The sequence below is a fragment of the Calonectris borealis genome, chromosome 2 (assembly GCF_964195595.1).
Source record: "Calonectris borealis chromosome 2, bCalBor7.hap1.2, whole genome shotgun sequence".
In the NCBI taxonomy this organism is placed as follows: Eukaryota; Metazoa; Chordata; class Aves; order Procellariiformes; family Procellariidae; genus Calonectris; species Calonectris borealis.
The window spans coordinates 28,338,743-28,364,425 of record NC_134313.1 but is presented as its reverse complement, the minus strand read 5'-3'; the positions used below and the strand labels follow the sequence as shown (position 1 = coordinate 28,364,425).

The 25,683-nt window shown below is 40.1% G+C and overlaps 1 protein-coding gene across 13 annotated transcripts in view; it reads right to left on the bottom strand.

Annotated features, from left to right (window-relative positions):
- The window catches only part of RUNX1T1 (RUNX1 partner transcriptional co-repressor 1), a 115,580-nt gene that overhangs the window by 54,565 nt on the left and 35,332 nt on the right, over positions 1-25,683 (bottom strand). For 2 of the 13 annotated variants that reach the window (XM_075141502.1, XM_075141504.1), the window contains exon 2: positions 13,017-13,134. The exons of 10 other annotated variants lie outside the window; for them this stretch is intronic. The gene's annotated coding sequence lies outside the window, so the exon portion shown is untranslated. Of the gene's footprint in view, positions 1-2,874; positions 3,052-13,016; positions 13,135-25,683 lie in introns of all 13 variants that reach the window. One more of the 13 variants, XM_075141505.1, reaches the window with a different exon arrangement.

Below are 25,683 nucleotides of genomic sequence, written 5' to 3'. Positions count from 1 at the left end.
CCTTTGCTTAACCTCTCCCTCCCCCTTGCAAAGCCCTAAACCCCACTTTGCTAATGTATGATTGCAGGCAGATTTATCTCCGGTTGTCCGTAAGTTCCCTAGCCCTGCCTTCTGTAAGGAGATATGAGGCTCCTTCCAAGCACACCTCAAAACACTTCTAACCAGGGTGCAAGATTGTCTTGTCAGAGCAGAGACTCTCCTTGGCGGGGGGGGAAGGGCTTTTGAAGAAGTGCAATGCAAAATGCAAAGTTCTTCCACGTGCTTGGAAGATGCCACCACCACCACACCGCCCAGGAGAACAGCCTTTACATCCCACCTTTCCACCCTCTTTAATAGCAAAACTCCTGCAGGAGCCATTCTGCTGTTACTGCTAATATTTACCCGTTCCTTGCCTCTACAGCTGGTTCCCTAACCTCCGAGGCAGCTATGGGGCTGGGAGCACCCACCACCGTCCCACCACTCACAACCCTGGAGAACCTCAGCAGCTCTGTTTTTAAGGGGTAGATCTCTCAGGGGGTGGAGGGGCGATGGAGCACAAAGCAGAGCCACCGCTGAGAAAAGCATTACCAGTTCTTGTGATCTGAACTCCTAAAGCTTGTAGTGCCTGATACTTAGCCTAGAACTCCCTTCTACAAAACATTATTTATTTTTTCAATTAAAAAAAAAAAAAAAAAAAACCCAAACCCAACAACCAACACTTTTTACTCTAATTGTTGAAAAATAGCCTGATATGAAAGCTAAAGGCAAAATAGTATTTAAATCATATTCACGAGCCAAGTTTCCCCTAAACCATGTTATTCCATGAGGGCTTTTATGTATAGACGTTTTTCCTACAAACTCTCTGTGGATATTCTGCTATCTGTACATTCAGAGGTGATGAGGGTTTGGGAGGGGAAGAAAGAATCCCTCAAGAGGAAAAACTCTATTTTTTACATGTGAAAACCCACCTGTGTAAGATTTCATGTACACTTGCTCCGGTTTTATAATACATTGAACTTTGCCTGAAATTTGGAATAACTTTAAGGAAAACGATGTCTTAAAATTGCTTAATTTCTTGAATTCAAAAACATTTTTATGCTTTTGTGTCAAACCAAACTCCCCATTTGCAAAGCTAGTTCTGATTTTTTTTTTTCCTCTGTTGGTCTCTGACATTTCAAACAATAATCCTGAATTAGCAGGGACACACCAGAAAGTTTCATACAGGCAGTATCCCACAGCATCACAGCATCACGTTTCAGAGCAGAGGCTGTGTATTACAGAGAAAGTAACTTCTTTCAGGTGCAAAGATTTCTTCCACCAAATCCCTCTAAACAGTGACAGACTTGCAACTCCTTAGCCCGGTTCAGATCAAATGGGGCTGAAACCAGAGGTCCTCCAAACCGGAGGGAAAAGGAGACATCTGCAATTCATTCTGCAGTGTTCGCTGCAATCAATTCAGGATGGAGATAGATGGTGAAATAATGGTCTAGTCCTAATCCATACACACAACCCTCTGGTGCAGTGAGAGACTTAGAATAAATTCAGAAAATATGTTTCAAGTATGCAGAGATCTATTGCATTTGCTTTGGATTATATTTTTTATTTTAAAAAAAAAAACACCAAACAGTTTGAAATATACATTCTTGAATCTCTTTTACAGCATAGAATGAAGAACTGTGATTTTACCACAGAAGTATTTTGCTCCATTTTAAATTAAAGAATATTGTAAAACCAACTTTAAATCATGATATTTCTTCTGTGGATTTCTTGGTTCATGAAACTATACTGTTCTTGTCATTCATTCAGTTTTTATGGTAGGAGTTATTTTTATCACTATATTTAGCTGTTAGGTGAACACTGATATTTACCGTAAGCACAGCCAGCTTCTGAAGACAAATAGGGAACAGACAAAGTAAAACCTGCTGGAGCAGGGGCAAAGAGAGATGTGCACGTATTCAAACTGATTTACTTTACTTCCTGTACCCTAAGAGATTTAGTCCATTTTTAAAACAAGGCGGTCTTTCATATATGGCAACATTTCAGCTCATGTGGCACCCTGCCAAGTCTAACGCATCAAGGAAAGCTGATGTATGGAACAAAATATGGAATATATAAATACTTTACTGATACCATTTCAATAGCCAATTCAATGTCAAGCATTTCTAGGAGTGGTGTGTTTTCAATTTCCTTTTTTAAATGAAAAAAAGTACGGTATAATACGCTGTGGCATTTATTTTACTTTTAGTTAGTGCAAACAGTTCCAGATGTATATTCAGGCATGAAAGATTCTTAAAAGACGTTCTATATTGATTGTACAGTACTTACTACTTCTGTGCCAACATGTTAAAAATAAAAATAAAAACTGCTAAATTAAAAAAGCCCATTGTCTTGTTTCCTTTAAACTCACAGAAAGAACAAACCCCGCATATGACACACGGGATTAGAACCCGCCTCTACCACCCAATTTATATGAATTGAGACCGAAATCTGTGGGATTTAATACTGATGATGGTTACCTAGATGGCATTCGACTAATTTTGATTATTTTAAGCGGGATAGCATGGAATTTGCAAGCAGGTAACTACAGGTTGTGAGTCACAGTAGTGACGAACTGGGAGACAGAAACCCACAAGACCACTTAAGAGGACAAATTACATAGCTCTTTCATCCATAATGCTATCACGCTACAGTCAGTAAAGAACCTTCCCTCCTTCAGATTTGGCCAAGTCATGCAGCACCGTTACAAGGCAGCATTTGTGGAGACCCACAACTCCCGACTCTCAGACCTGCCACTACGCAGAGCAGGGCAATACTACACGGTATCTGCCTTGGTTGAAAAGGACTCGTTCGAGAATGCACGGTATTCGCCCGATATATATGGTAAAGCCTACCCACCCTGTGCACCGCACACCTGGAAGTCCTATGATGCAGCCATAAAACACGACATTTGGACGACACCGCTGCAGACCCTCGCCCAGCCAAGCATGCCTGGGACTTGTTTGAGACCGCTCCAGTCTTCATTCCATTCGTCTCTTGGCCCTTCTGACTTTTTCTTAATGAATAAACAAGGACCTAAACATAATGGATATATTTGTGCTATAAACAACTGACCTCAAACAGGCATAATATAGACATAACCTTCTGTCAGCACCAGATGCAGTCACGTTATTGGCCTAGAAAGAAAACATCACCCCGTTTCCAGTTCCCCAGTGGAGAACTTTTACTCCCCTAGGTGATTTGCAGAAGGGCAGTATCAGAAAGCACCTCAGACACTCAGACTCCGTCTTTTGTCACAAAACATTACCCCTGCAAGCTTTATCCACCAGGAATCAGTATGCGTGTGGGGTGAGTGATGGACATGCACAGCAAAGTTTTCAAGACGACATAACGTTTCACCGCCCCTTTAGCACGCCGGGTATGCAGCTCACATACTGAAGATGACCCTTTTGCAAGAGCAGTATCACAACTTTGCTGGAGTCTTATCTTGGTTGTCCTCTGCTCAGATAGTTGAACATTTCATATCACCAGCTATTCTTCAGAATAAATGAAAGCACACTCAGTTTACCCATTTAATACGCAGGAGCTAGAAGAAATTCTGCATCCTGGGAGTTTACTGAAGTTATCTCAGGCCAAGTTATCAGAGCTTTCTTCAGATGTGCTAAAAAAAGCCCTGAGAGTAATGCAATCTCCACTCTGTCTCCCAAAAGCTGAAAGGGATTTTTGTGCTACTGTCTCCTGGTTTTGGTAGGAAGAGCTTGCGGATGACATAAAGTAGGTGAATGACAGACAATGCTTTGCATCACGTTCTTCATCCATAATGGCACCTTGACTGGTCCTACCATCATGACAACGAACCAAAAATGCAGAAGCACTCTCTTTCGTTTCTGTTCTCTGGGGTGAGAGGTTCTGACTGGCAAAAAAATAAGTGTCCCACGCTCATGGCTTAGCAGCTGAAGGCTAGATAGTTACACATAGTATAAAATAAGCAATGCATGAGTTCAGTCTCAGAGTTGAGACAAAAATGTTATGGCTTGGCTTTGCTTGGACATATTATTTTCTCCTGAAAGAAATAAACTTGTCTTACCATATAATTTCATTTTAAAAGAGGAAAAAAAAATTAGAAAAATAATCTTTTTCCTCTCATTTAACAATCTGACATGTTTTGACAGTTTCAAAACTATCATAAATTCACCTTCAGTTATTTAATAATTAAAAACTGACTCCTGTCAGAATTTTAAACACCTTTTTCTCCTTCCCCCTTCCTGGCTTTGCAAATTTTACCATGTTCACTTGAACATAAAAAAGAACGCAGGGAAGAAGAGCACATTCTAAATCTGTATCTACTACCACCATAACGGTTTATGAAATACTTTAGCAAGAACAGACAAGCAAAATTAAGGGCCAAATTGTGGCAGCTGCCCTAAGTTTCCATAAGCCCCCAGAAAATAAAACCTCAAAGTTCCCTTGTCATGGCTGAATACGTACCAGTTGGCCTGTAACAAAGGCGAAGACAATGCAGATTTATTCTAAACATCCCACCAAGTATCATGAAAATGCATCTATGTATGCATAACTAATGCAGTTAATAAGTAAATAGTCCCACAATCATTATCAAAATACTATTTTCCCGTTTACATTGTTTCCTGGATCTTTTCTACTTCATTTTGTTGACAAGCTACCAAACTAAGAACTGTGTGTTTTTGAGTGGTTGTCTTTCACGTCACAGGAACTGCTATTCCAAAACCAGCTCAGTGAATGTTGAGGCCAGAGTGAAGTGAAGAAGAGGTGCCCACCGCCTCCAGCATGAAGAACTGAAGAACAATCAGAGCAACCGCTGGCCAAACCCTCTCCCTGGCTTCCCCTACGGGGAGCTACGGAGGTGACAACCCCTCTGCATTAGCAATCGCCCCCTTCACTTCTCCTATACTTATAGAGGAAACCACCAGGGTGTTTTCAGATGCGGCTTCCCAAAGGCTCCCCGACCAGTAATTCGTTTCCTTTTTGTAACATCTTCTCTGGAAGACCCTTGTCAAGATTGCATGTTATTTGACGAACTACAGATGAAGTTAGACTGATATCTAAGAAACTCAAATGCCATGAGCATCAAATTGGTATTGTTTGTATGCTCTTATGTACTCAACCACACATAGCACACGTCCTTCCCACCAGAAATAAGAACATTTTCTCTCCCAACACCAATTAAAATTTCCAAACTTGCTCTCCAGAAGCATATTTATGTTTTTAATCTAAAGTTTGTACGGTCCTAAATTAACAGTAAATAGTTTGTTACACACAGCTAAAAGTCTGAAGCAAAATAAAGATGAACTCCTTTATTTTTAATGCACTTACACAAAGTGTAAAGCATAGTTGTACCCATTTTAGAAAAGTCCTAAGAGAGTACTGATACCAGTATTCCATTAGATTTAACTAGAACTGAAGTCTCCAATACAGACTAGATAAAATAATCTAAAATAACTTTTTTATATTCAGGGCAACTTTAGGTATTAAATTACTCTGCCAGCAAAAAAGTTATTATGACTGTACTTTTAAAAGGCATCGCTTACATTTATAAAACATGACAGAAGTCCTTTAAGCTCAAAAAGAATCAAACATGGGTGTAGGAGGTGATATTTTCCATGGTTATACATCTGAAAAGATGACATAGGGACTACTGAGAAGGTAATGGATATACATCTGGCTTTACTTGTTTTTAAACTGTGGAATTTGTCATGGACAAGTCAAGACCCTCTAAGGTGTGGAGTGGTGTTGGCCAGTCTGGGATAGACTGCTCCTCCCCACCTCGTGGATCAAGTTCCCAAATCCCTGCTCTATGAGATTGCGCCATTTCACCCACCCAAGAACCCAATTCCTCCCAGAGATATTTCAAACGATGAGAAGTTTGTTCTGTTAGGCCAGACGCACAGGTCTGGGGAGCAAGACCTTACCCGTAAGACAGAAAGCACGGGCAGCCAAACTCCCTCTCCAGCAAGTACCAGTCCAGTCCGAGGAAGGCTGCTAATTTCTGCCATCTAATGCAGATAGCTAAATTGGCAGACTAGACTCCCCATATAATTAGTGAAAAGAAGAGTTAGAGCCTCTAATTTGTTGATTCCTAAGGCTGCTAAGTCAGAAGGTATAAATATTCCCGTATAGATCTAGTTCCTTTGCCTCGTGAGAACCAGAGGCGTTCAGACTGCTCTAGCAGCGCGGCTGGTGTACACGAGAATCGGTGATGCTCAGTCGCCAGGCATACTCAGTCCTTGGTTTCTATTCAGCCAGCCAAAACAAGTATTAATTCACCAATGAAAAATATATAATGAAACATATTTCCCCAGAAACCCTCACTCAGGTGCTGCCACTGTTACTAACTGCCGCTACCAGCGACAGAAAAGTGAAACCTATAGGCTTTTCCCCTATCTCGGTATTATACACTGACAATCTTCAAGTAGCGCAATTTATTATCCTAATCAGTACTTCGGCATTTGTGGAAATACACACTTTGGAAGACTATCATTCCACATCATCAGATGATGCCATTAAAGACATCTTGTGTTTACATGACTGACTGTCTAGACAGAGTGTGAGAAAATACTCATTATTAGTTACAAGTCAGCTCCTCCTCAATGCTGCATGTCACACCAACTGTCTTTTATTTTGGGCACTGGATCGCACCTGAAAGCAGCATTGGGGAGGTGGGAAGGGGAAAAGAGAGTCTCAGAAACTTCACACAAAGTTAAGACCCTCCGTCTCAAATACTTTCTTAGATGAGGTAATATTACTTATCGACAAATAAGCTCACAAGCAAAACAAATGTTACCATTAGCAAAAACAAAAGCATATTTCAAATCAATTGTCTCGCCCAATATATCACATGCATATTTAAATGTTAATGTGAAATAATATAAACATGTAAAGGAAGAGGGAAAGGAAGAAACTTGTGTATGTCATGTAAAACCAGACTAACAAATGCAAAACCGGATTAAACCCCCTTCTGAAGCCAGTGAATTCACACAAATTCACATTGGCACAGAAATCGGGTTAGCTCACCCAGGAAGAGAGGTGCTGGGTTAGCCTTGCAGACCCCAGCCCCAGAAACACTCTGGAATATGTGCTTAACTATAGATACTGAAAACAGCTGTAGGTAAAGTAATGAGACCACTCATAGGGCATATAATTACATGCAACGTTTCTAGACCTTAAAGCATCACAGCAGTCTTAGTCTTGCAAAATAAAACTTAAAACTTCCTTCTTTTAAAGTATCTTCCCTTTGTTTTGAATTTTAAATATCAGACCGTGACACACACAAAAAAAAAAAAAAAATCAAAAAGCTGAAGCAATTATTACAGAATCCATAGGATATAAGGAAAATATTAAAACAATTTCAGGTATCATAGCATTGTCATGCTTGACAGTTGTACAAAACATGCTTCCTTTTACGCCCAGCAGACTCAAATTAAATGTATTCTTTTTTTTTTCCCAACAAATACATAAAAAAAGGTTTTTATATTTATAGAACCTTATTTTCATCAAGCCAGCTAAACTCACTACTCCAACACAGAAATTTAATATTGACCTTTGTGGATCAGTGCAGCTTCCATGGCTTACTTCTATCTACATGCATATATGTGTGCATGTGCGTGTATGTGCACGCGCACTTATACACATATTTAATGAAGTTTTACTTACTTGATTCTGTATATAAAAATACTTACTGTGATTTATTGGGTTTTTTTACATTCTGCTTCAGAAAACTGTAAGAAAGAAATAGCCTTCAATTACACTGAAGGGAGTGTTAAACGGAGGAGAAACTGCAGGGCGAGAAGTTGGACACCAGAGAGAAACCACTCAATGCTACAAGTGCAAGAGAAATATTGACAAAGTAAAGAAGCCTGATGCATTTGAACTCTGAATGTTCAGCGTGGAAGCACTTAACCCTTGGTAATATGGTAAGTTTTCTTGTACCCTTATGAAAAGCAGAATTAACTCACTCTCTGCTATGGAAACACCCTACATTTGGCTTTGGGTCTACTTGGATGTATGCACTTTACTTCATTGAGAAGCGGATTAACCAGAAGAGGAGCCATTTTTATGAGAAAGGGAAGAAGATTCAACAGGAGGAAAGAAACGCAGCGGGTGGCCGAGAGGGCAGCGGGGCAGCGGCTTCCCAGGGGGCGGCAACAGCCGGCTGGGAGCACGCCTTGGCGAACAGTCGCTGGAAATTTTTACAGGTGGCTGCTGACCACGAGAGGGAGCCGATATTGTGCAGCCGCGCGGGAAAAACTGCCTTTCCATGTGGAAAATTCAAAATACATGGCAAGGAACTCAGAAAGTCAAAGGGAGATGCTTTAAGAAAAGTTCTTTCCAGTATCAAAAGTTAACCTCAGCCATGCGATATAGGCAGGAAAGCTTATGGTACTGTGTATGCGTACATCAGTATGTACTATTCCGTTTCCACAGTACCAAACATAATATTAAGTATTTCTCTCTAAATTTTGGCTATAAGCATCTCTTCCTCAAAAGAATAAGTGGGCAGTGCTGGCTGCAACAGAAGACGAGTTTCAGTGCCTCCTATTGTCACTCGTCTACCCCAGCCAAACAAGCCAGATATTTCCCCCCCTCCCTTAACTTACACACACCCCCACACACACCTCATCCTGTTTTGGAGATGGCTTTCTATAATGAATACTCAAAGAGCGAAATTGCAGCAGGCAGGACATCAGACAGTGGCATGCCTACAATCACAGACTATATCCAGCCATAGGAACCCAGATCGTGCTCACACAGCTATAGCCACGTGATGATACATGAATTTGAAAATATAGCCCACCAAAATTTAACACCATTTCTTTTTTGCACCAAAACGCAGAGAACCAAACAAAACCTGGTATTTTCTTTCTATAATCAGTCAGACAGCTCAAATGGCAAGCAGGGCAGAAATAAAGGAAAAAAAATACTAGGGAGGCTCACATAGATCTTTATAAACATCCTTCTGGCACCACATATGTATTAAGAAAGCTAAATCCCAATGGCATAGACAATTCAAAAGCACAGAGAGATAGTGACTGCACCGGGATCTCCTGCGAGGACATGCTTCTTTATGGTCTTCACTTGGAAGACGTAAAACACATCAGTAGTTGTCTGCTAGGCTTTAAACTGCTTGGGATATGAAGAAATAAAGAACTGCTGAACTGCAACTATCCAAGGCAAATTCTGGAATTATGAAAGGAAAATTTAAAAACTGAGAAAATAAGAGTACCTGGATGAAATGCTAAACAGTTAACAAGAAGAATAGTCCCCAAATGAGTTCCTATCCATTATCTTTTTCATAATTATTGCCACAGAGCAAGTAGCTTCAGTAACTGTGCATACAAATGACCTATTAGAAACTTAACAGGTCATTTCCAAAGGTGATTATGAGCCCTGACTTACAGAGCTACTCAGTTTTGCACATAATTCTGTTCAATGCCAACAATCTGCACAAAATTAAGGTAAAATGTGTTTCCACAAGACTAAGTGGAAATAAACTTTCAGAAACTAAAATCATCACTTCAAAAGGTATGAGGTGGTGAACACTGATGAATCAAATGCGGTTGTTTTCATAACTGAAATGTTAAAAAATTTGCTTTTGCCTGTGCTCTGGTGTCAGGAGAATGGAAAGAAGAGGAGGCAGTAATTATATGTTAGAGCTTTTACAATGCCATATGCTATAATTAAATGATGATGAGTGTAACAGCGAAAAGTCTAAGGTTAGATAGAAGGGATAAAAAGCATAGTAGGTTATCAGAGTGGACTTTTGCTATAGATCACAGTATGAACAGCAGAAATGTGCGAGTAGATAAAGATACCTCAACCAACTCTTTAAAAAAGTTCTCACAACAAGAGGATGCTCTTCATCACAACAGTCCTTATTGGCCCTGTTTCTTAATGGGTAGCTGTTTGTGCTTTCGCTGTAAGTGAACACGCAATAGGGTTTGTGTTAGCAAATATTAGAAAATGATTTGGAACCACCATTTAAGGAGAGCAATAAAGGACAGGAGCGTAGACGTGCAGCTTCCTCAGTTGCTGAGGTTGTTAAGAAACAGTAGGAGACACAGAAACAGATCCTGGCACTCCCACTGTGAATGGCTTGGGCATGTGGTAAAGAAGTTAACTGAGCAAAACCAGAATAGGTTCACTTAAAATGTGCAGGGAAAAAAAGTAAAAGCAAGCATACCAAGCTACATTAACCAGAGGAAACAAAAGAAATACCAGCTTTCATTCATACCAAATAGATAAAGAGGAAACAGAACTATAAAAATCTTTTATCTTAATTCAAACGAACAAAGATTGTGACAACTTACAAATAGCTATGATATTGGCATAGCTTGGGTTTAAATCCGTCTCAATGGCTGAGAAAGAAATGAGTGAGGGGGGAACCAAACTTGGATACAAAAAAAATACTCTGGAAACATGGATGTGATTTTTTACAGGAAGGAGTGAAACAGAAAATGGGATTCTGATACTGATTGTTCTTCCCTCGCTTTCTCTTCTAGCACAAAAAAAGAGAAAAGAGGTAAAACAAACACACCAAGGTACTATTACACTGTTCAGTCAGACCTGGGATCTTTGGAGTCTCTCGACATGCCTTCCTTTCCTCCAGCGACCCCATACCCCAATAAGAATGGGGACAAGAAACTGTATGACCTCCTTGGTTCTGCAGGGAACCAGCAGCCTTCTCATTTATTACTCCCCCATTTCTTCTGTTTCTTTTTCTTATTGTTTAAAACAATCTATCTTTCTCTTTTTTTTACCAACTTAAACTTTAAACACATGCTCTGCATCATGTTATGTCACACTGGAACAGCTCCTCGAAACGCTGAACTTCACTTGTGATTATTTATCTAAAAGCTTTGTTTTCTTTTAAACTGTGTGTATTTTGCTGAACTGTATTTACTGATAGCTAAAATCCCAAGCCTTCAACCTGCCATCTCAAAGAAGCTGATGCAAAAGAGTCCAAGTAGAGTTTATTGTCGGCCTGTAATGAGAGCAAAATGATAAATCTCTGTACTGAAAGCCAGCTGCTTCATTCTTAACTCTGATCCCCCCCTTTTCTTTTGCATTCTAGCTAGCATACAGCTGTAATAAATGTGGCTCTTCTCACAAGCCGTGCAGATGTTAACAGTTCTGTAGGACATCAAGAAACATTTCAAGAATCTTGTAAGTGCTGACTAAACTTGCTTGAATTACCCACACTACCTCCTCCACATTCCTATTCAGTAACATTAGCCTTCCTGAATGTATTAAGAAAAAAAGTAATTAGCATTTAAGCCAAGACATTAATATCTAGGTCTAAATGCACTATCAATAAACAAGGAATGTTCTTAAGCCATCAGACAACAGATATCCAGATAGTGAACCAAAAGAAGTCAATTTATTCTTTGTCAAGATGACTAATGCATTTTTCATTTCTTATCCATGCAAGAGTGGCTAAATGACTCTCTGAAAATATGTATTTATAAAAGTCATGGCTGGATATGTTTGAAAGAAAGGATCACAGCTATAGCAAGATCTTTTCTTTCCTAGTAATCAAGTGGATTAATACTAAATTAGAGTGAAGGAGTTCAAAGTGCTACCTAGTACATTTTTATTAAAGTTATATTAGCGTGACAGTCACATGCATTAAAGATTAGGCTAAAGCCTCAAACCGCAGTCGGTTCTGGGCAGGAGCAAGAGTCCAGCTGTGCAGGTAGAGGACTAGATACCAAATGCATTCATTTAGCGGGTCTGTACTAGAGATACTGTTTTTAATATTCTTCCTTCTTCAAGCAGCAAGCTTGGTCTCCTTTTTTTGGGGTAGGACTTTCAAAACACATGAAGCGGTTTAGAAGCACAGTCACCAACAAAGGCAAATGTGACTAGTACTCATGTATTACTCCAGACACTTGAAAATCCCACATCAAATACCCTACCCTGTGTGTAAACTTCACACTTTCAAAACCTACTGGAAGGAGGGCTGCAGAGCGATTCACAGCACTGAGCCATAAAAGGATCAGAATCTCTGACAAGTTCAGAAACAAAATGTGCAGCGGAGAGTTTCTACGGCACAGTTTCGAGATTGTCTCCAGTCAAGTGTCAATCTTGTTTGAATCAGAGTTTCAAAGAGGACACGGTAGGGAGAAATAAAACGAACATATCGGTACATTTCCTGCAAGAGATCGATAAAAAGACCTCACTCCTACAAAGACTTACATACCTGCTCAACTTCAGATACTTATCCTATTATGGTAGCACACTTGAAGTTAAAATGAAGTCTTTGAAGAGGCAGGGCCCAAATAATTTACCATGAAATGCGGAATTCAGGGTATTGTTTGTTCGTTAATTTAGCAATACAGGAAATCTGAATATAAAGCAGAATTGCAACGTGCTATCTTTTAAATGCTTCATGACACTGCTTTTAGAGCAATTTCATCAAAATGTCATAAAAAGAACATTTAAGCATTTTGAGATAAGCAAAAAGACAATAGACTACAACCTTAAAAAGAAAGTTAATGTAATATTAACAGAAGCTATGTAATTAGCTAGTCCAAAACCTCAACCTGCCTTTAAGCTTCCCCGAACAAAATAGATTGGGAGGAGAGAGGAGGAAGAAAAGAACCAAAAAAAAAGGAGAAAAATAAAAAGAGAGGAGAAAGAAAACCCACATGAGCCAGAGTCCCTCACTGCTGTTATTCCTCCATGAGCGGAAACGCTCGGTTCAGTCATGGCTTAGGAGGCATAAACATCATTGAAATTCAAAGGCAGCTCCGAGAAAGAGGACGCCTCAATTGGTATGCAAGTGGTGTTTTCTCGCCCTGAATACATTATGAACTTGCAGCATGCTAATATGCCATGCTATCATAAGCACCAGATGGAACAGTAGGCAGTATATGTCCCATCAAACCTCAGGAAGATGTATTAATGTTCCTGCTCTTTTTTTTTCTCTTCCCTTCCCTTCCCCCTTCCCTACTACAACCCTTCAGCTGTGTCCCTAGACTGGCACATTTCTTAGCATCAGTCACCTGCTCCCGAAGCACAGTTCTCCAGGGTTGCCTCATCTTCACCAGGTGGTGCCAACCAGCTTTTCAATCTTTTTTATCGCAGAAGGTAAAGGCCACAAGACGTGTCAGGCTGTGCTTACTGAAGGGTACCGAGTACAAAAGATAACATCATGAGATAAATGATAGATGAAGAAAGACTTGGGGTTTAAAGCTAGCGCAATTGTTTTAAATTATGTGTAAGTAGCGTGGCACAAATTTCCCCCTCAGTACTATTGGTGAATGAAGAATTGGGGGGCAGCGGCAAAGGGTAAGATTTTCTGCGTAACCAAATAAAACAGAGGAAACTGGATTACAGATCTTGGAACTGAATTCCTTTTTTCACCACACTGGAAACCTTTTCAGAGAAGACGTACACAATTCAACAGCCATTTATAGGGTAGGGGGCAGGGTTTAATTTTAAATCAAGAGTACGAAAAAGGCACGCAGGCAAATTCGTTTACAGGATTTTGATTATTTTTTTTTTTTAATTAGAGGTATGACATTCTATGACTAAAGAATTGCTTGGACCTGTATGTATGATTCTAAAGAAGTCTAGTATTTTAATGCTGCCTTGCGTCGCTAATGAATGCAGTCCCAAGCAGGTTTTATATGACTAAAGAGAAATGTAATCTCGTATTCTGTATGAAAGTATGTTGCATACACATACAAAACTAACACAGATTTTTCTGGTATCACCTGAATTTTTCCTATCTGTTCATAGAAATATGCCTCCTATTGAAATATATAGTTGGCAAGAAAATTACTTTCTTTTTTTTCCCTCCTACTGGGCCCTTCAAAAGATAAAATGAGGTCCTCAAGACTGAAAGAGTCTGCGCATTCAAACCACAAATAAGAAAGACTTGAGATGGCTGAAGAAAAGCAAATAAGCTTTTCTCATTTGAAGTTTTAATGTTCAAGTGTTTTTAAACACGTTTGTTTTTCAGAAAGAAATCACATCAGTAAACATTTTGCTAATTTCTGGTATTTTAGAAACCACCTGCTGATTTACAAACAGCTCTCACTATGCATGTAAATCCATTATTTTCCTAACAACATTAGCTTTCTCATAAATACAGTCTAATTCTGCAAGATGTTGAGTACTCACAACTCACATGAACTTTTCTGGGAATTAACATTGCTCAAAACCTCACAAGAGCTAGTTACGCGAGTTAGCTGTTGCATGTGTAAGAAGGATTTTTCCAAGTATTAAAGATCTGGTTGACAGGCATTTGCCCCCACCCATCCAATCCTAACTAAAATAAAAAATAATTACCTTTTCTTTCAAACAAAGCACTTTACGACTGTTATTCACAAATAACAGGCATTATTCTAGCATCTATTAAGTCTAGATAGACTCTAATGCAAGGATGTCTTAGGGACTGAGTCAGAAATCAGACCAATTTTTTTCCTTTTTCTCTTCCTACTGAATATTGGGGGGCTTGTTTTGTTTCTTAATATATAGTCTTTAAGGGTAATTTGCCAGATTATGATTTGCATTGTGCAAATAAGTCTATTTAAGTCCATTATCCTGCATTATAAAGTAATTTCTGACACCTAAACAGCACTCAATTTAATTACAACATACTGAAACAGTACAGCTGATTCCCAAAGGAACCTGTTTGGATCAGAAGATGATGATATATGCTAGCTGCTGATCATCTTTCACGATCAGATCTGCAACCAACTGTTTTAAAGAACGGCATCAGAACATCTGCATCATCATATTATTTTGTGGCAAAAAGCCCTCCAAACCCTAGCAATTACATGCAACCATGTGTGCGTATCCCAGACTTGTAAGCAGACATATTTAAAAACCAGCTTTACTGTAATGACCAGAAGAGACAAAAAAACAGAGGCTTTGATTTTGATTTAGCAAGCATCAATTTCTGCAGCAGAATCCCCGTTGGGTAATTCATCAAGGCATCTATTCTATATCTAGTGTGGCAAGACAGCAAAGACACTTAGAGCCTCCAAAAAGAAAAACATTTGTGACAAAACTATTAACCATTCCTGGTGATTAAGTAATAGACACTCATTCTTTCAAGACCGTCTTGAACCAATGCCCCAGACAAAACTGTGCAATCATATTTGCTGGTGTCAGGATGAAATCAAGGCATCATGATTTTCTGTATTCCTTCAAGAAAAAGCAAGTTATTCAGCAGCATCCACAAGCGCTTTCTGAAAGAATATAGAAGTTAACTAAGGAAAGAGTATATCATTCCTCTTGTGGCTCTACGGAGGGATGCTGGTCGATACCCGAAATGTAGGTAGTATTTTTATCTTCGGAGCTTTTACAGACTTTCAAGAGCGGTTTGAAGCAAAAGCTTTAAGGCAGCATAAACTAAAGAATTCTATTTCTGCTGGTCTCTGGAGATTAAATACCATTGCTTTCCTTCCTCAAAATGAAAGGAATTGGAAATTACTACTCCAGCAATTGACATGTCAGAGGAACTTCTTCCTCTGACCTGGCTGGTCAGCTGTCCTGAGAAGCAACCATGCAAGTCCAACCTTTATTCCACAAGACATGGTTCTGCCTATGCAGAGGAGTCTGAAGAGAAAAAGGAAGACTGCAACACAGGCTCTCCCTCAGACGGTAGAGAACTTGCTATACACGCTCTGAAGACTCTGCTTTCATACCAAGCTCTCAATGAAAGTTTCATGCACAGATTCATCTCCTGCGCAGCAGCCTTGCTTATTAAATATAGAAAACCCAAATACAGATTTGCTTTTACAACCACAGAGAATAATGTAGAGAGAGATGTAAGGAAATTAACACAAGAAAAAGAAGAGCATTCTTCAAAATAGTTTAAAAATTTAACAAGAGAGACAACAAATAGTATTCCCAGAGAGAGCACCGTCTCTCTTCTCCTCCATTTGCAAAGAGAAAATAAAGTGCTCACATTGCTTATTAGGAATTCAGAAAAGTAAAACGTACACTCATTACGGCACAGATCCCCTTTAAAAATTGCAAAGGGCCCTGCCTTTGTTTCTGAGGTGCAATGCAGTCTAGTGGCGATCTCAGTGTAAAATAATCAAATACTGACCTTAATAAACTAATTTCAATTACTTCCAAGATCTAATACGAATGAGCTCGACATAAGCTCTCTCTCTTTCAGAAGCCTACAGTGAGGAGATCCTGCAGCCCCGTGGAAGGAGGAACTCAACCAATGGGGACCCCTTGAATTCCAGAAACTTTATCACTGCCCTTCCTCTGCCAGTGGCAAAATGAAAACCGAAAACACCAAGTCCAAAGACACAGTAAACTCTGTTGCAAACCAATTTCCAGGAAGAAAACCGATGACTTTCAAAGCTATTCAATGACAGTGCCATCTGACCTCCTGGGCATCTAATTATGCCCTTTCTTTTACAGACATAACCAAGGCTGCTTTAATGAGCATCTTTCAGCTTTCTTTACCATCTTAGTAACTCTCAAGGTCCTTATTGGTTCACTCAGTATTTCTCGGTGTGTACTTTCAAAACTGTGATTCCTTCTCAAAAAGAACAAGGTTATCGTATCCCTGGTTTTTTAAGATCATTTTTGTACATTGTAGTGTTTATAGTTTAAAAAATCAAAAATAATGTACCTTGTACAGTTCCAAACAAAGAAAGTAGCCAAAAGAAACAGTAACACTGCCCACAGAAAATGACCTCTTCTAAACTTCAGTTAGCAAACTTTCTCCTAACTAGAATACAAATAAGTGCGTGCAAAGCTAGCAGATATAATTACGCAATCAACAATTATGTGGTGAAATGGACTGGAAAAATAAAATTAAAACAATAAATGTTAATTTGTATTTGCTAACCACGAATGATGTGGCTGGTGCTCTGCAAGGCGCAAAATCCTTGAAAAAAAAGATTCTCTTAAAAATTCAAGGAATGATATGGGGAAGTCATATATAGGAAAGTCAAAGGAGATGACACTGATTTGGGTTATAAAATAGCTACAATGAAAATTCAAGGCTGTGTACACATGCTTGCTGCCCTGGCTTAAAAGGGCCATCAGAATTGTATTTGGAATGCAGTTTAGAAACAAGAATCAAATTATAGCTGTGTTTTTGTATGATCCAAGTGCACACATTTTCTAAACTCTAATCTTGCGGCAGGAAGACTGAGTCATGTGTGTTTGCATGACTCACAGAACACATAGTAAGGAAAGATCTGAAAGAAGGAAGGGGAAAGGCCCTCTCTCGCTAAACCGGGAGATTACTCCTTTAGCAGGACGTGGATTCAAAACAGGAGCAGAATAAGACAGTGAACCCAGCATCGCTAGAAGACTCTGAGAAAGGGGGGACTACAAGAATCTGCACCCGAGATGCACAGGAGGGCTCCCAAGGCTTGGAGAAGTGGATTATAAGCACATGAAGAAAATTCCAATAAAACACTGAAAGGGTACAAAGTTAAACTTTAGAGATGCTTCTGAATGACTTACAGAAGACAGAATAGTGCATTAACCCCCAGAAGAGGAAAGATGTATCAATAAGCTGGAAAGGGCAATGGACTTTGAAAGGTAAAACATATTCCTGCTTCTTGAATCATCATTTCAAACCTCGCTGGAAAACAGTTAATAGGCAAATCCCACTTCCTCCAATCTCAGTTTATTACAGCAAACCCCTTTTTTTAACCAAGAACGATATAGGCCTGACCCTACACCAGATCTGCACGAACTTGCAGTATGCTTGAAGCGTTACCAAAATACATTTTTCTTCCTTATTCCTCAGCCTCTCCTCCAAGAGGTGATCAATACTGATTCCTTTCGCTCTTCTATTTCCACACTTCTTTTAGTCAATATGTAAAATGCGGCAGAGCTTGTTACAGTCTGCTTCTAAAAGAATGTCCATAATGAATGCGAACCATATGAGCAGTACTCTTAATAATTGTGTCCACTGCTGACGGTATTTCCTTTCAAACCTCAGAAAGATTTCCTGACACCTTTGACTTACATTTTGTACCCATTTAAAAGCACGGTTACGCTGCAGACACTGTTCCAGAACATATATCCACATTAATACTGAAATAGCTAGATGGATGATTTAAATTAATTCCGATGTGTGGGTCCTACCAGGTAGTTATTCCTCAATAAAATTTCACAAGATTGTCAGATCCCAAGAGCAAGAAAATGAAGTTGTTTTATTTTTAAGAAGTAGAAATAAATGCACAACTCATTACGCAACATCATGGAAAAGCTCAAGTAAGGCTGTAGCTTCATGCCATAGGAATTTGGGCAGGAGACTTTTAGAAGCTGGATCGGTTCAGTGACTCTTTTGACAATACAGCCCTAAACCAGCTGCAAGAACATTACTACCAGGTGCTGTGCTGCAGTAGAGGGACAAAACCAAGAGGTCAGTGAATCTCCAGTTGAAGCGACACTTCTCAAATCCCAAGGTCTCCAGAAACTTGTCTCGAGTTCTTCTGCAATTAATGCTCACAATGAGGCTATTTCTCCATACTCTGCCTATAACTAGCAATAAAGAAGAAATTACTAGTAGGGAAAAAAATAAAAATAAAAAAACCCAACGGCACAGAGAAATAAATTCAGCTTTGGTACGTGGAAGCACAGCTCGATGAGCTACCACGGGAAGGAGATGCAGCCCTTTCAGCCATCACTGAGTCTGACAATTCTGCTCTTCTACTAGCAAACAAAGGCAAAGTTAATTCTGCAAGTTATAGATCAAGTAATGGTTTCAGCTCAGATTCAATGAATTATTAACTTCAGGTGCCCAGAAGCTCAAAGCTGCTGAAATTTCCCCCTGAAACACAACACAAAAGCCAGTGCCATGGACTGCTCTGCTCTCCCCTGCAGTGCACAGGGCTGAATGAAGCACCTCAGACTGGGTATCCAAAACAGCTAATGGATCCAGTAGAACAAAGAATCATCATGCAGGCTGAAGTGACCTCAGGAGATCAGAGAGTCCAGGCCCTTCTGCCGCAAAGCATGTGCAGCAAGATCAAATTGCCAGGGGTTTGTCCAATGTGGTGTCTTTAATAATGGAAATACCACTACCTCTCCGGACAACCTGTTTCAGTATCTGATCATCCTTCTGGTGAATTTCTGGTATCTACTTGGGATTTATCATGGTCCATTACTTGTGCCTGTTGCCTCTCATCCTATCACTATGCACCTCTGAGAAGAGTTTGGCTGCATCCATCTTCTCTACACCCTCCCATTAGGTAGCTGTAGACAGCTTACGACAGGAAAGGAAAGATGATAGAAAGTTAGTTATATTTAACTAGCAACTGCCTCCAGCTCACCAATAGGGAAATACTGGAGATAGGATGCTTTACTCCTGCCTTTCAAGAGCCTCAGTAACTTGGAGACATGGGATCCACGGCACTACTCCCTCCTCCAGAAAAGATGTCCACACCCTCACCTTCAGAAGATTGGCAAGTAGAACTGGTTTGTGTAAGACACAGCTAGGCGAGACGGAAGAGGTGAGCTTTGATTTTATTCAAGTCTTTTGAGTGGAAGCCTCACTCTGGCAGTGAAAGACATGAATTCAGATCCTCCTTCTGCTTGCTCAAGCTCAGGTCTGTCACGTATTCCCTCAGCGGGGGGCAAAGCTACTGCCCAGCAGCGCCTTATTCCGGATGGGAGTAATATCCATTGCTCTTGTCCTGCCCAAGGACCGAGCAGGAAACATTTCAGGAGGGAGCAAGGCCTGGGATCAATGGCAGCAGGGAGGAAGCGGCTCCTGCACTGGCCCTGCTCTTCACCTGGCGGCTCTCGCGTACAAGAGGCAGAAAGAACAGATGTACATCGCAAAACGCAACGTGGTGCAGAGACGGCTGAGCTCCTGGAGAGTTGAGCCAGTGAATATAGCTAGCATGGTACAGCACGGCAGGGGCTTCACCAGCTTCACTGAGGAACCGCGTGAACGTGGAGTTAGCATAGCAGGGTACTGAATGAAATCAGCCTTGCCAAGCGGGCCAATATGGCTAGACTGTGTCTGCGTACGAGTAAAAATCCAAGCGCTGCTGTGCCCTATGGATTTCCCGATTTAATCTCTACTCGCCTCAGCATCGCTGGCTCTGTGCTCCTTTTTACACCACACACATTTCTGGGAACAAAAAGTAAGCCTGCACTTGTGAAGAGACCAACGTTTCTAAATTAGCCTTAGGCATCCTCTGAGATCACCTACCAGATCCAACTGTGCAAATGACACAGACACAGAAATGCCTCAAAAGCCATAGGTGTGAACTCAGCACCGGCCTGCTTAACCCTGTCGATGCTGAGACAGACCTTAGCATGCACAGACGCGGCTCGACGTGCTTGGGAAACTTTACAGCTGTAACAGTGATGCATCCGGAATGAGGAGAGAGTTGAGGGCAACTGAAAGGCATGCGATTCTGGATCTGGAAACCAGCTACTGCTTCAAATGCAGAAGTCGTCTTGCGCACTTAGCTTTCGTCTGTGACCTGGTAGCGAGAGATCAGGCATCAACTGATTTTTTGTAGAGTTATCCTTGATGTACACACTTGGATGAAAAAAGGATCCAGCAAACAAACCAGAAAACTGTACAGGTATAGGTACAGGTTGTGAAAAGGACCACATACCATGTCTTCTTCTGCTCTTACATGTGTCAACTTCTCTATTTAGACTTTTCAAATCAGCATATCACACCATTTTAGAATTTGTTTTACCCAAAATCGGTATTCAAGTCTTTTTTTAAGTTGCATATACACAGATCACATTCATTTGCAAACTACAATGATAGTGCCTTAACTGGCAATTATATATTAGTGTGGAGTCCAAAATCTTCAAATCAAGATGTGATGGGGGCTAAACACCCTGTGCACACCAAGGAAGTACCAGTCCTGAGAAAGTGATTCGTTTGTTCCTCTCCAGCTAAGGGTCTGAGTTGAAAAGCACTAAATCTTCACAGCGAAAGAGTGTTTGGGACCCTGCTTAAAATATATATATTAACAGCTATTTCTGCAGCACGATCTGCATCCCATGATGTATTAGTTACTTTCCATGCATATGTAGCAAGATGCCGTTCACAGCCCCATGGGTTGAAAATAAGAGCAATAATGTCATGCAGACTTTGGAATTTATTATTACCATAAAAGAAGAAGAAACTTTAATGCTTTGAAAAGCAAGTCATCACACGTCGTCTCCCAAACCCTACGATACGTATCTGAAGAACCTAGTGACCCACGGTCCTCTTAGGGAAAGAGCTTTTCACTCCTATGCGAATCCTGAAGAAGATAAAGTCATTATGTAGGATGATTGGAATAATGATGCAAGGTTAACACTCAGACTTAAGTATTTCCAGACACATTTTCCCCGTTTGGCAGGAAACTTGTTTTGTAAGACACAGAATTGTCCTAATATAACAGCATAGCAACTGCAACTTAGAACAGAACAAGTCGGTTAATGGACTGCTAGGAGACTTTTGCTGTATAACAGCATTTAGACGCAAGTATTTAAAAAACAGGTGGATAGTCCAAATGTTCAGTTACTAGGACACTAACAGTTATGTCCATGGCAATTTTGTTTCTGTTCTTTAAACAAATCATCACTTGCAAGCACTAATGTTAAAACCAGAAAGCCAGTCTAGTACACAGTGGCTATAAATGCCAAATCAATTTTCAGCAGATAATAAAGTCCATGTTTTACAATCAGCAATGCACTGTTTTACTACCCAAAATGTAAGCTAATAATATATAGCTCTGCTAAATGGAAAATGCAGATATGCTGTTAAGAAACGGGCTGGCTGTGAGATGATGGATCATTTCTGCTGGGACCTTCTTAAAGCTATGTGCAAATGTTTTGAAAATATCACATGATGTGGCCATGTGTTAAAAATTACAGCCAGTTAAGTTCTCTGCTAAGAAAAATATGTGGGCAATTTATGAAATGCACTCCAGGATGGAGATATCTTAAGTAAAACCAGATTTTGAAAACAAACCCATTTTTTTTTGAAACATGAACTTAAAAAAAAAAAAAGTTGCAGCCACATCTGGAGAGCAGAAGTAAAGAAAGGGTGGTCTGACCTAATACCAGGCCATCTTCTGAAAGAGCAGCATTATTTCTGGGCTACAATGACTGTGATCACTGATTGTCCTTTTAAGGAAACCATGCTGAATACTGCCACGGGCAATAATAAAGCATTTTGTAGGCCAACATCTGTTCTTTGAAAGTATTATAAAATGACTGATAGATTTGTAATGTTTCATAAATAAAGTCCGGAATAAACAGTTCTAAAAAAAAAAAAAAAAGACACCAAAAAAAACCAAAAACCCACCACCACATTCACAGTATATCAGACAAACCAGTGTACAGTATTAGATTTGAACACTGTTCCCTCAGCATCAATTATTTAGAGATAAGCACTTCCTAGAGTTCACTACATAGAATGACAAAATGGTTAACTTGGTTACTGCAAGCTGCATGTTAACAGGATTATCTTTCCAGAGACTTTTCTCAGAGTTGCAGTAGTGCCTTAACAGAGATCTGAATCGCTTTTACAACGTTTCATTAGCCAGCCTGGCTGCCGTCACTTTGCCCTGACAGGGAAGCGAGGAGGTGAGCGGCCAGTCGCAATTATAACAGTACGAGCAGTTCGTCTTTGAAGGGCAAATTTATTTTGTGTAAAAGTGTTATCGCTACACATAAACCAGAACCCGCTTTTATTACTTCCTGTTCTTTCCCCAAAAGAAGAAGGACTTCAGATGTCAGAATCACTAAAGGGATGCTTCCGAAATCAAGACTTCACACGTACACAAAAGGCACTGATATAATATCAGATTACATAAAAATACACATCCTTTTAATCTCCTGTACATAATGTGCTTACTTTTAAAATACAAAATCTGCCCCAGATGGCTAATAATGCCCATTTGAAAAAACCCAACACCACAATATTAAAGGGCTAAAATATGCTGTGAACAGATTGAGAGGCAGTTCATCCTAGAGGAGAGTAAAAAAGTGCAGATGGGTGTCAAAAATAGCCAAGTGTCAGATCTGTTCAAGTATCTCCATTCTGGCACATGCTCCCAGTCACAGCTGTTAGTGTATTCTCTGTATCCAAGTGCAAGGTTTTCTAACACTCCGAGCTGACATTAAAACACACTTCTTGCTTGCTATTGCTGTAAGAGAATGCTGGAAATTAAAGATTTATTTAATGGCAAAGCTTAACGAGTATCGATAAGGGTATAGATACTGGACTGTAGCATGTGCCATTTTGATTAAAGATGCATGAAATTTTAACCAGCAGGTAGATTAAGTAATTTAAATGACAAAGGCTTAATAGGTTTTCAAAAACCTCCACTCTAGGCATTCCAACAGTGTTTGCCAATAGCCCCAAATAATGCACACAAGGATCGAAACTGATAAGATTGTGTCATTTTAGCACATTTAAATATCTTAATAAAACACAGAAAGAGTAAACCGCACGAGAAGGGGAGTTTCATACAAATAAAAGGGAAACGTCAGTGGATTCAAATTATGTAGAATGTGCAGTTTTCCAAATTAATGAATTACCATCATATTTCTAATGAAGACCACATTCCCAGGAATGTAATGCATGCAAATCAAATTTGACGTTTAAAGGGTTAAATTGACCTTTCATAGTCCTCAGTTGTTATCTATGCAAATTAATTTGCCCATATTTCAACCATATAAATCCTCTTAGCCTGGTGCTTTGAGCAAACAGAGCCCACTTTCTTGTTACAACCAGAGGATCAGCAAACATACCAGCAGTAGGCTATGACCGTGTATAAAAATCCTAAAAGGAAAACATTCTTCCAACAACTGGCAATACCTACATGCAACTGTGGTTGCAGCAAACTGGCAGATACTGTTTCAAAACACCATCTGCGAGGTGTACAGACTCTCTGTGATCAAGCGTAGCCTCTTCTGCCTGTCCTACCCAAATAATCCACAAGAACCAGCCAGCTGTAGGATCTCTAGCCCTGTCTTTTTTTATCCAGAGACACAGGCTGCTATAATCGGGCACATGGCTTTCTTCAGTCCTTACCAAAGGGAAAAAAACCCAAACAAAACACACCAAATTCAATCCACTCGGTCGTGGTCAAGCACCTCACAAAACCCCTCAGACAAATCACCCTGCATAGAAGCACCGTTTTCATTGGCAATAACACTTGTCAATTAGACAAGCGATCGTAAGATCCAAGGATAATATTTTCCTGAGGAAACCGACCTATTAAAATTCCCAGCTCCACAGCAATTCCTCTAATTCAGCAGATTTTTTTATTGTTTTATTTTGAATCAACATATTTCAGTGATCTGCCTGGTGACAGTTAAGGACTACAATTTAGGACAACGCTGGAATAATTTGTTGTCTAAATCTCCTCCACTTTTCTAACGTAAACAGCTTTTTACAGAGATAATTTCAGCTGATGGGTGAACGCTGTGAATGATCTCTACCGATCAAATGTTTGCAGATTCAAGGTACAGCTGACAGTCATGAAAGCCAGCCCGAAGCTGTATTTCTCTTCGCTAAAAATGATCCCCTGTGCAGAGACCCACACCCACAAAGCCGGTGACTTTCTGCTATTTCTATCCCTTTTCATTGAAACATCCAGTCCTGCTGTAAGTATCATCTCTGGCAGTTCCCTCGCACAAATTCCCCTCCCCCAAACATATACACAACAGAATTAGCATCCACGATCGCTCCGTACCCGTATCAGCTTGCAAATCACCCTCTATATTAAAAAAGAAAAAAAGAAAAAAAAAAAAAAGAAAAGAAAAAATACTATCAAAAAACAATTAGCGTTTCCTCATTTAAAACCGAAAAAGCTGCAATAATTTCAACTCACCAGGCATCCTTGGATAAAATATACCACACTGTAAATGGCTCTCTCCTAAAAGCAAGCTTATTTAGGGCTCAGTGCCTCCTGTTCTGGAATGAACAGAGAGAAGCGAGGAGGGCCATCAGAACTGGCGGTGGCAGCGTAGCTGGAGGCAGGATGCTGGGCGCGTGCGTTTGCCAGGCAAAGACAGATGGAGAGCTGACACTCTGTATTGCACTTGGAGCAGAAATGTGAATGATGACAGGAGCACATGTGGCCTTGAACCCAGCCCTGTCTCTTCAGGCAGAACAATGACAGGGATGTGTGTGCAAATTATCACAACCCCGGCTCCCCTCAGCTGACTCCTTTTACTCTACCTTTCACACCAAGTTCCAGATGACCAAAGAACAGAAAGTAAAACGCAGAGTGATAAGCCAAACACTGAATTATTCATTTTTTTCTTTAAAAGTTAACCCTTTCTTCTGCTGACAGCAATTAAAGAAAAAAGCATCGCTTCGAATCAGCTCTCCTCCAAAAGTGGAAACAAATTCATTCTTTATTTTAACAGCCATAATTTTGCACTCCATAGGACTACGTTTGTTTATTTAGCTGGAAATTCAAAACGTGCACGAGGAGATACGAGAGTCCCCCCTCCTTCTCCTCCCCTCCCCACACTTTGGTCATTATTATGCTGTTTTACTATAGTGAACGGAGTATCAAAATCACTCCCTTTCTCAGATTCTCAGTAGTATGTGTAAAATAGAACACACTTAGAAAGCAGACCACTTTTATTTCACTATAGTGCTTTTAACCCCCTGGGATTCCTGCATTGATATGTTCCAAACACTTGCAGCTTACTCTCCTTTACCTTGCATGGTGATCCATGGGGGATGAA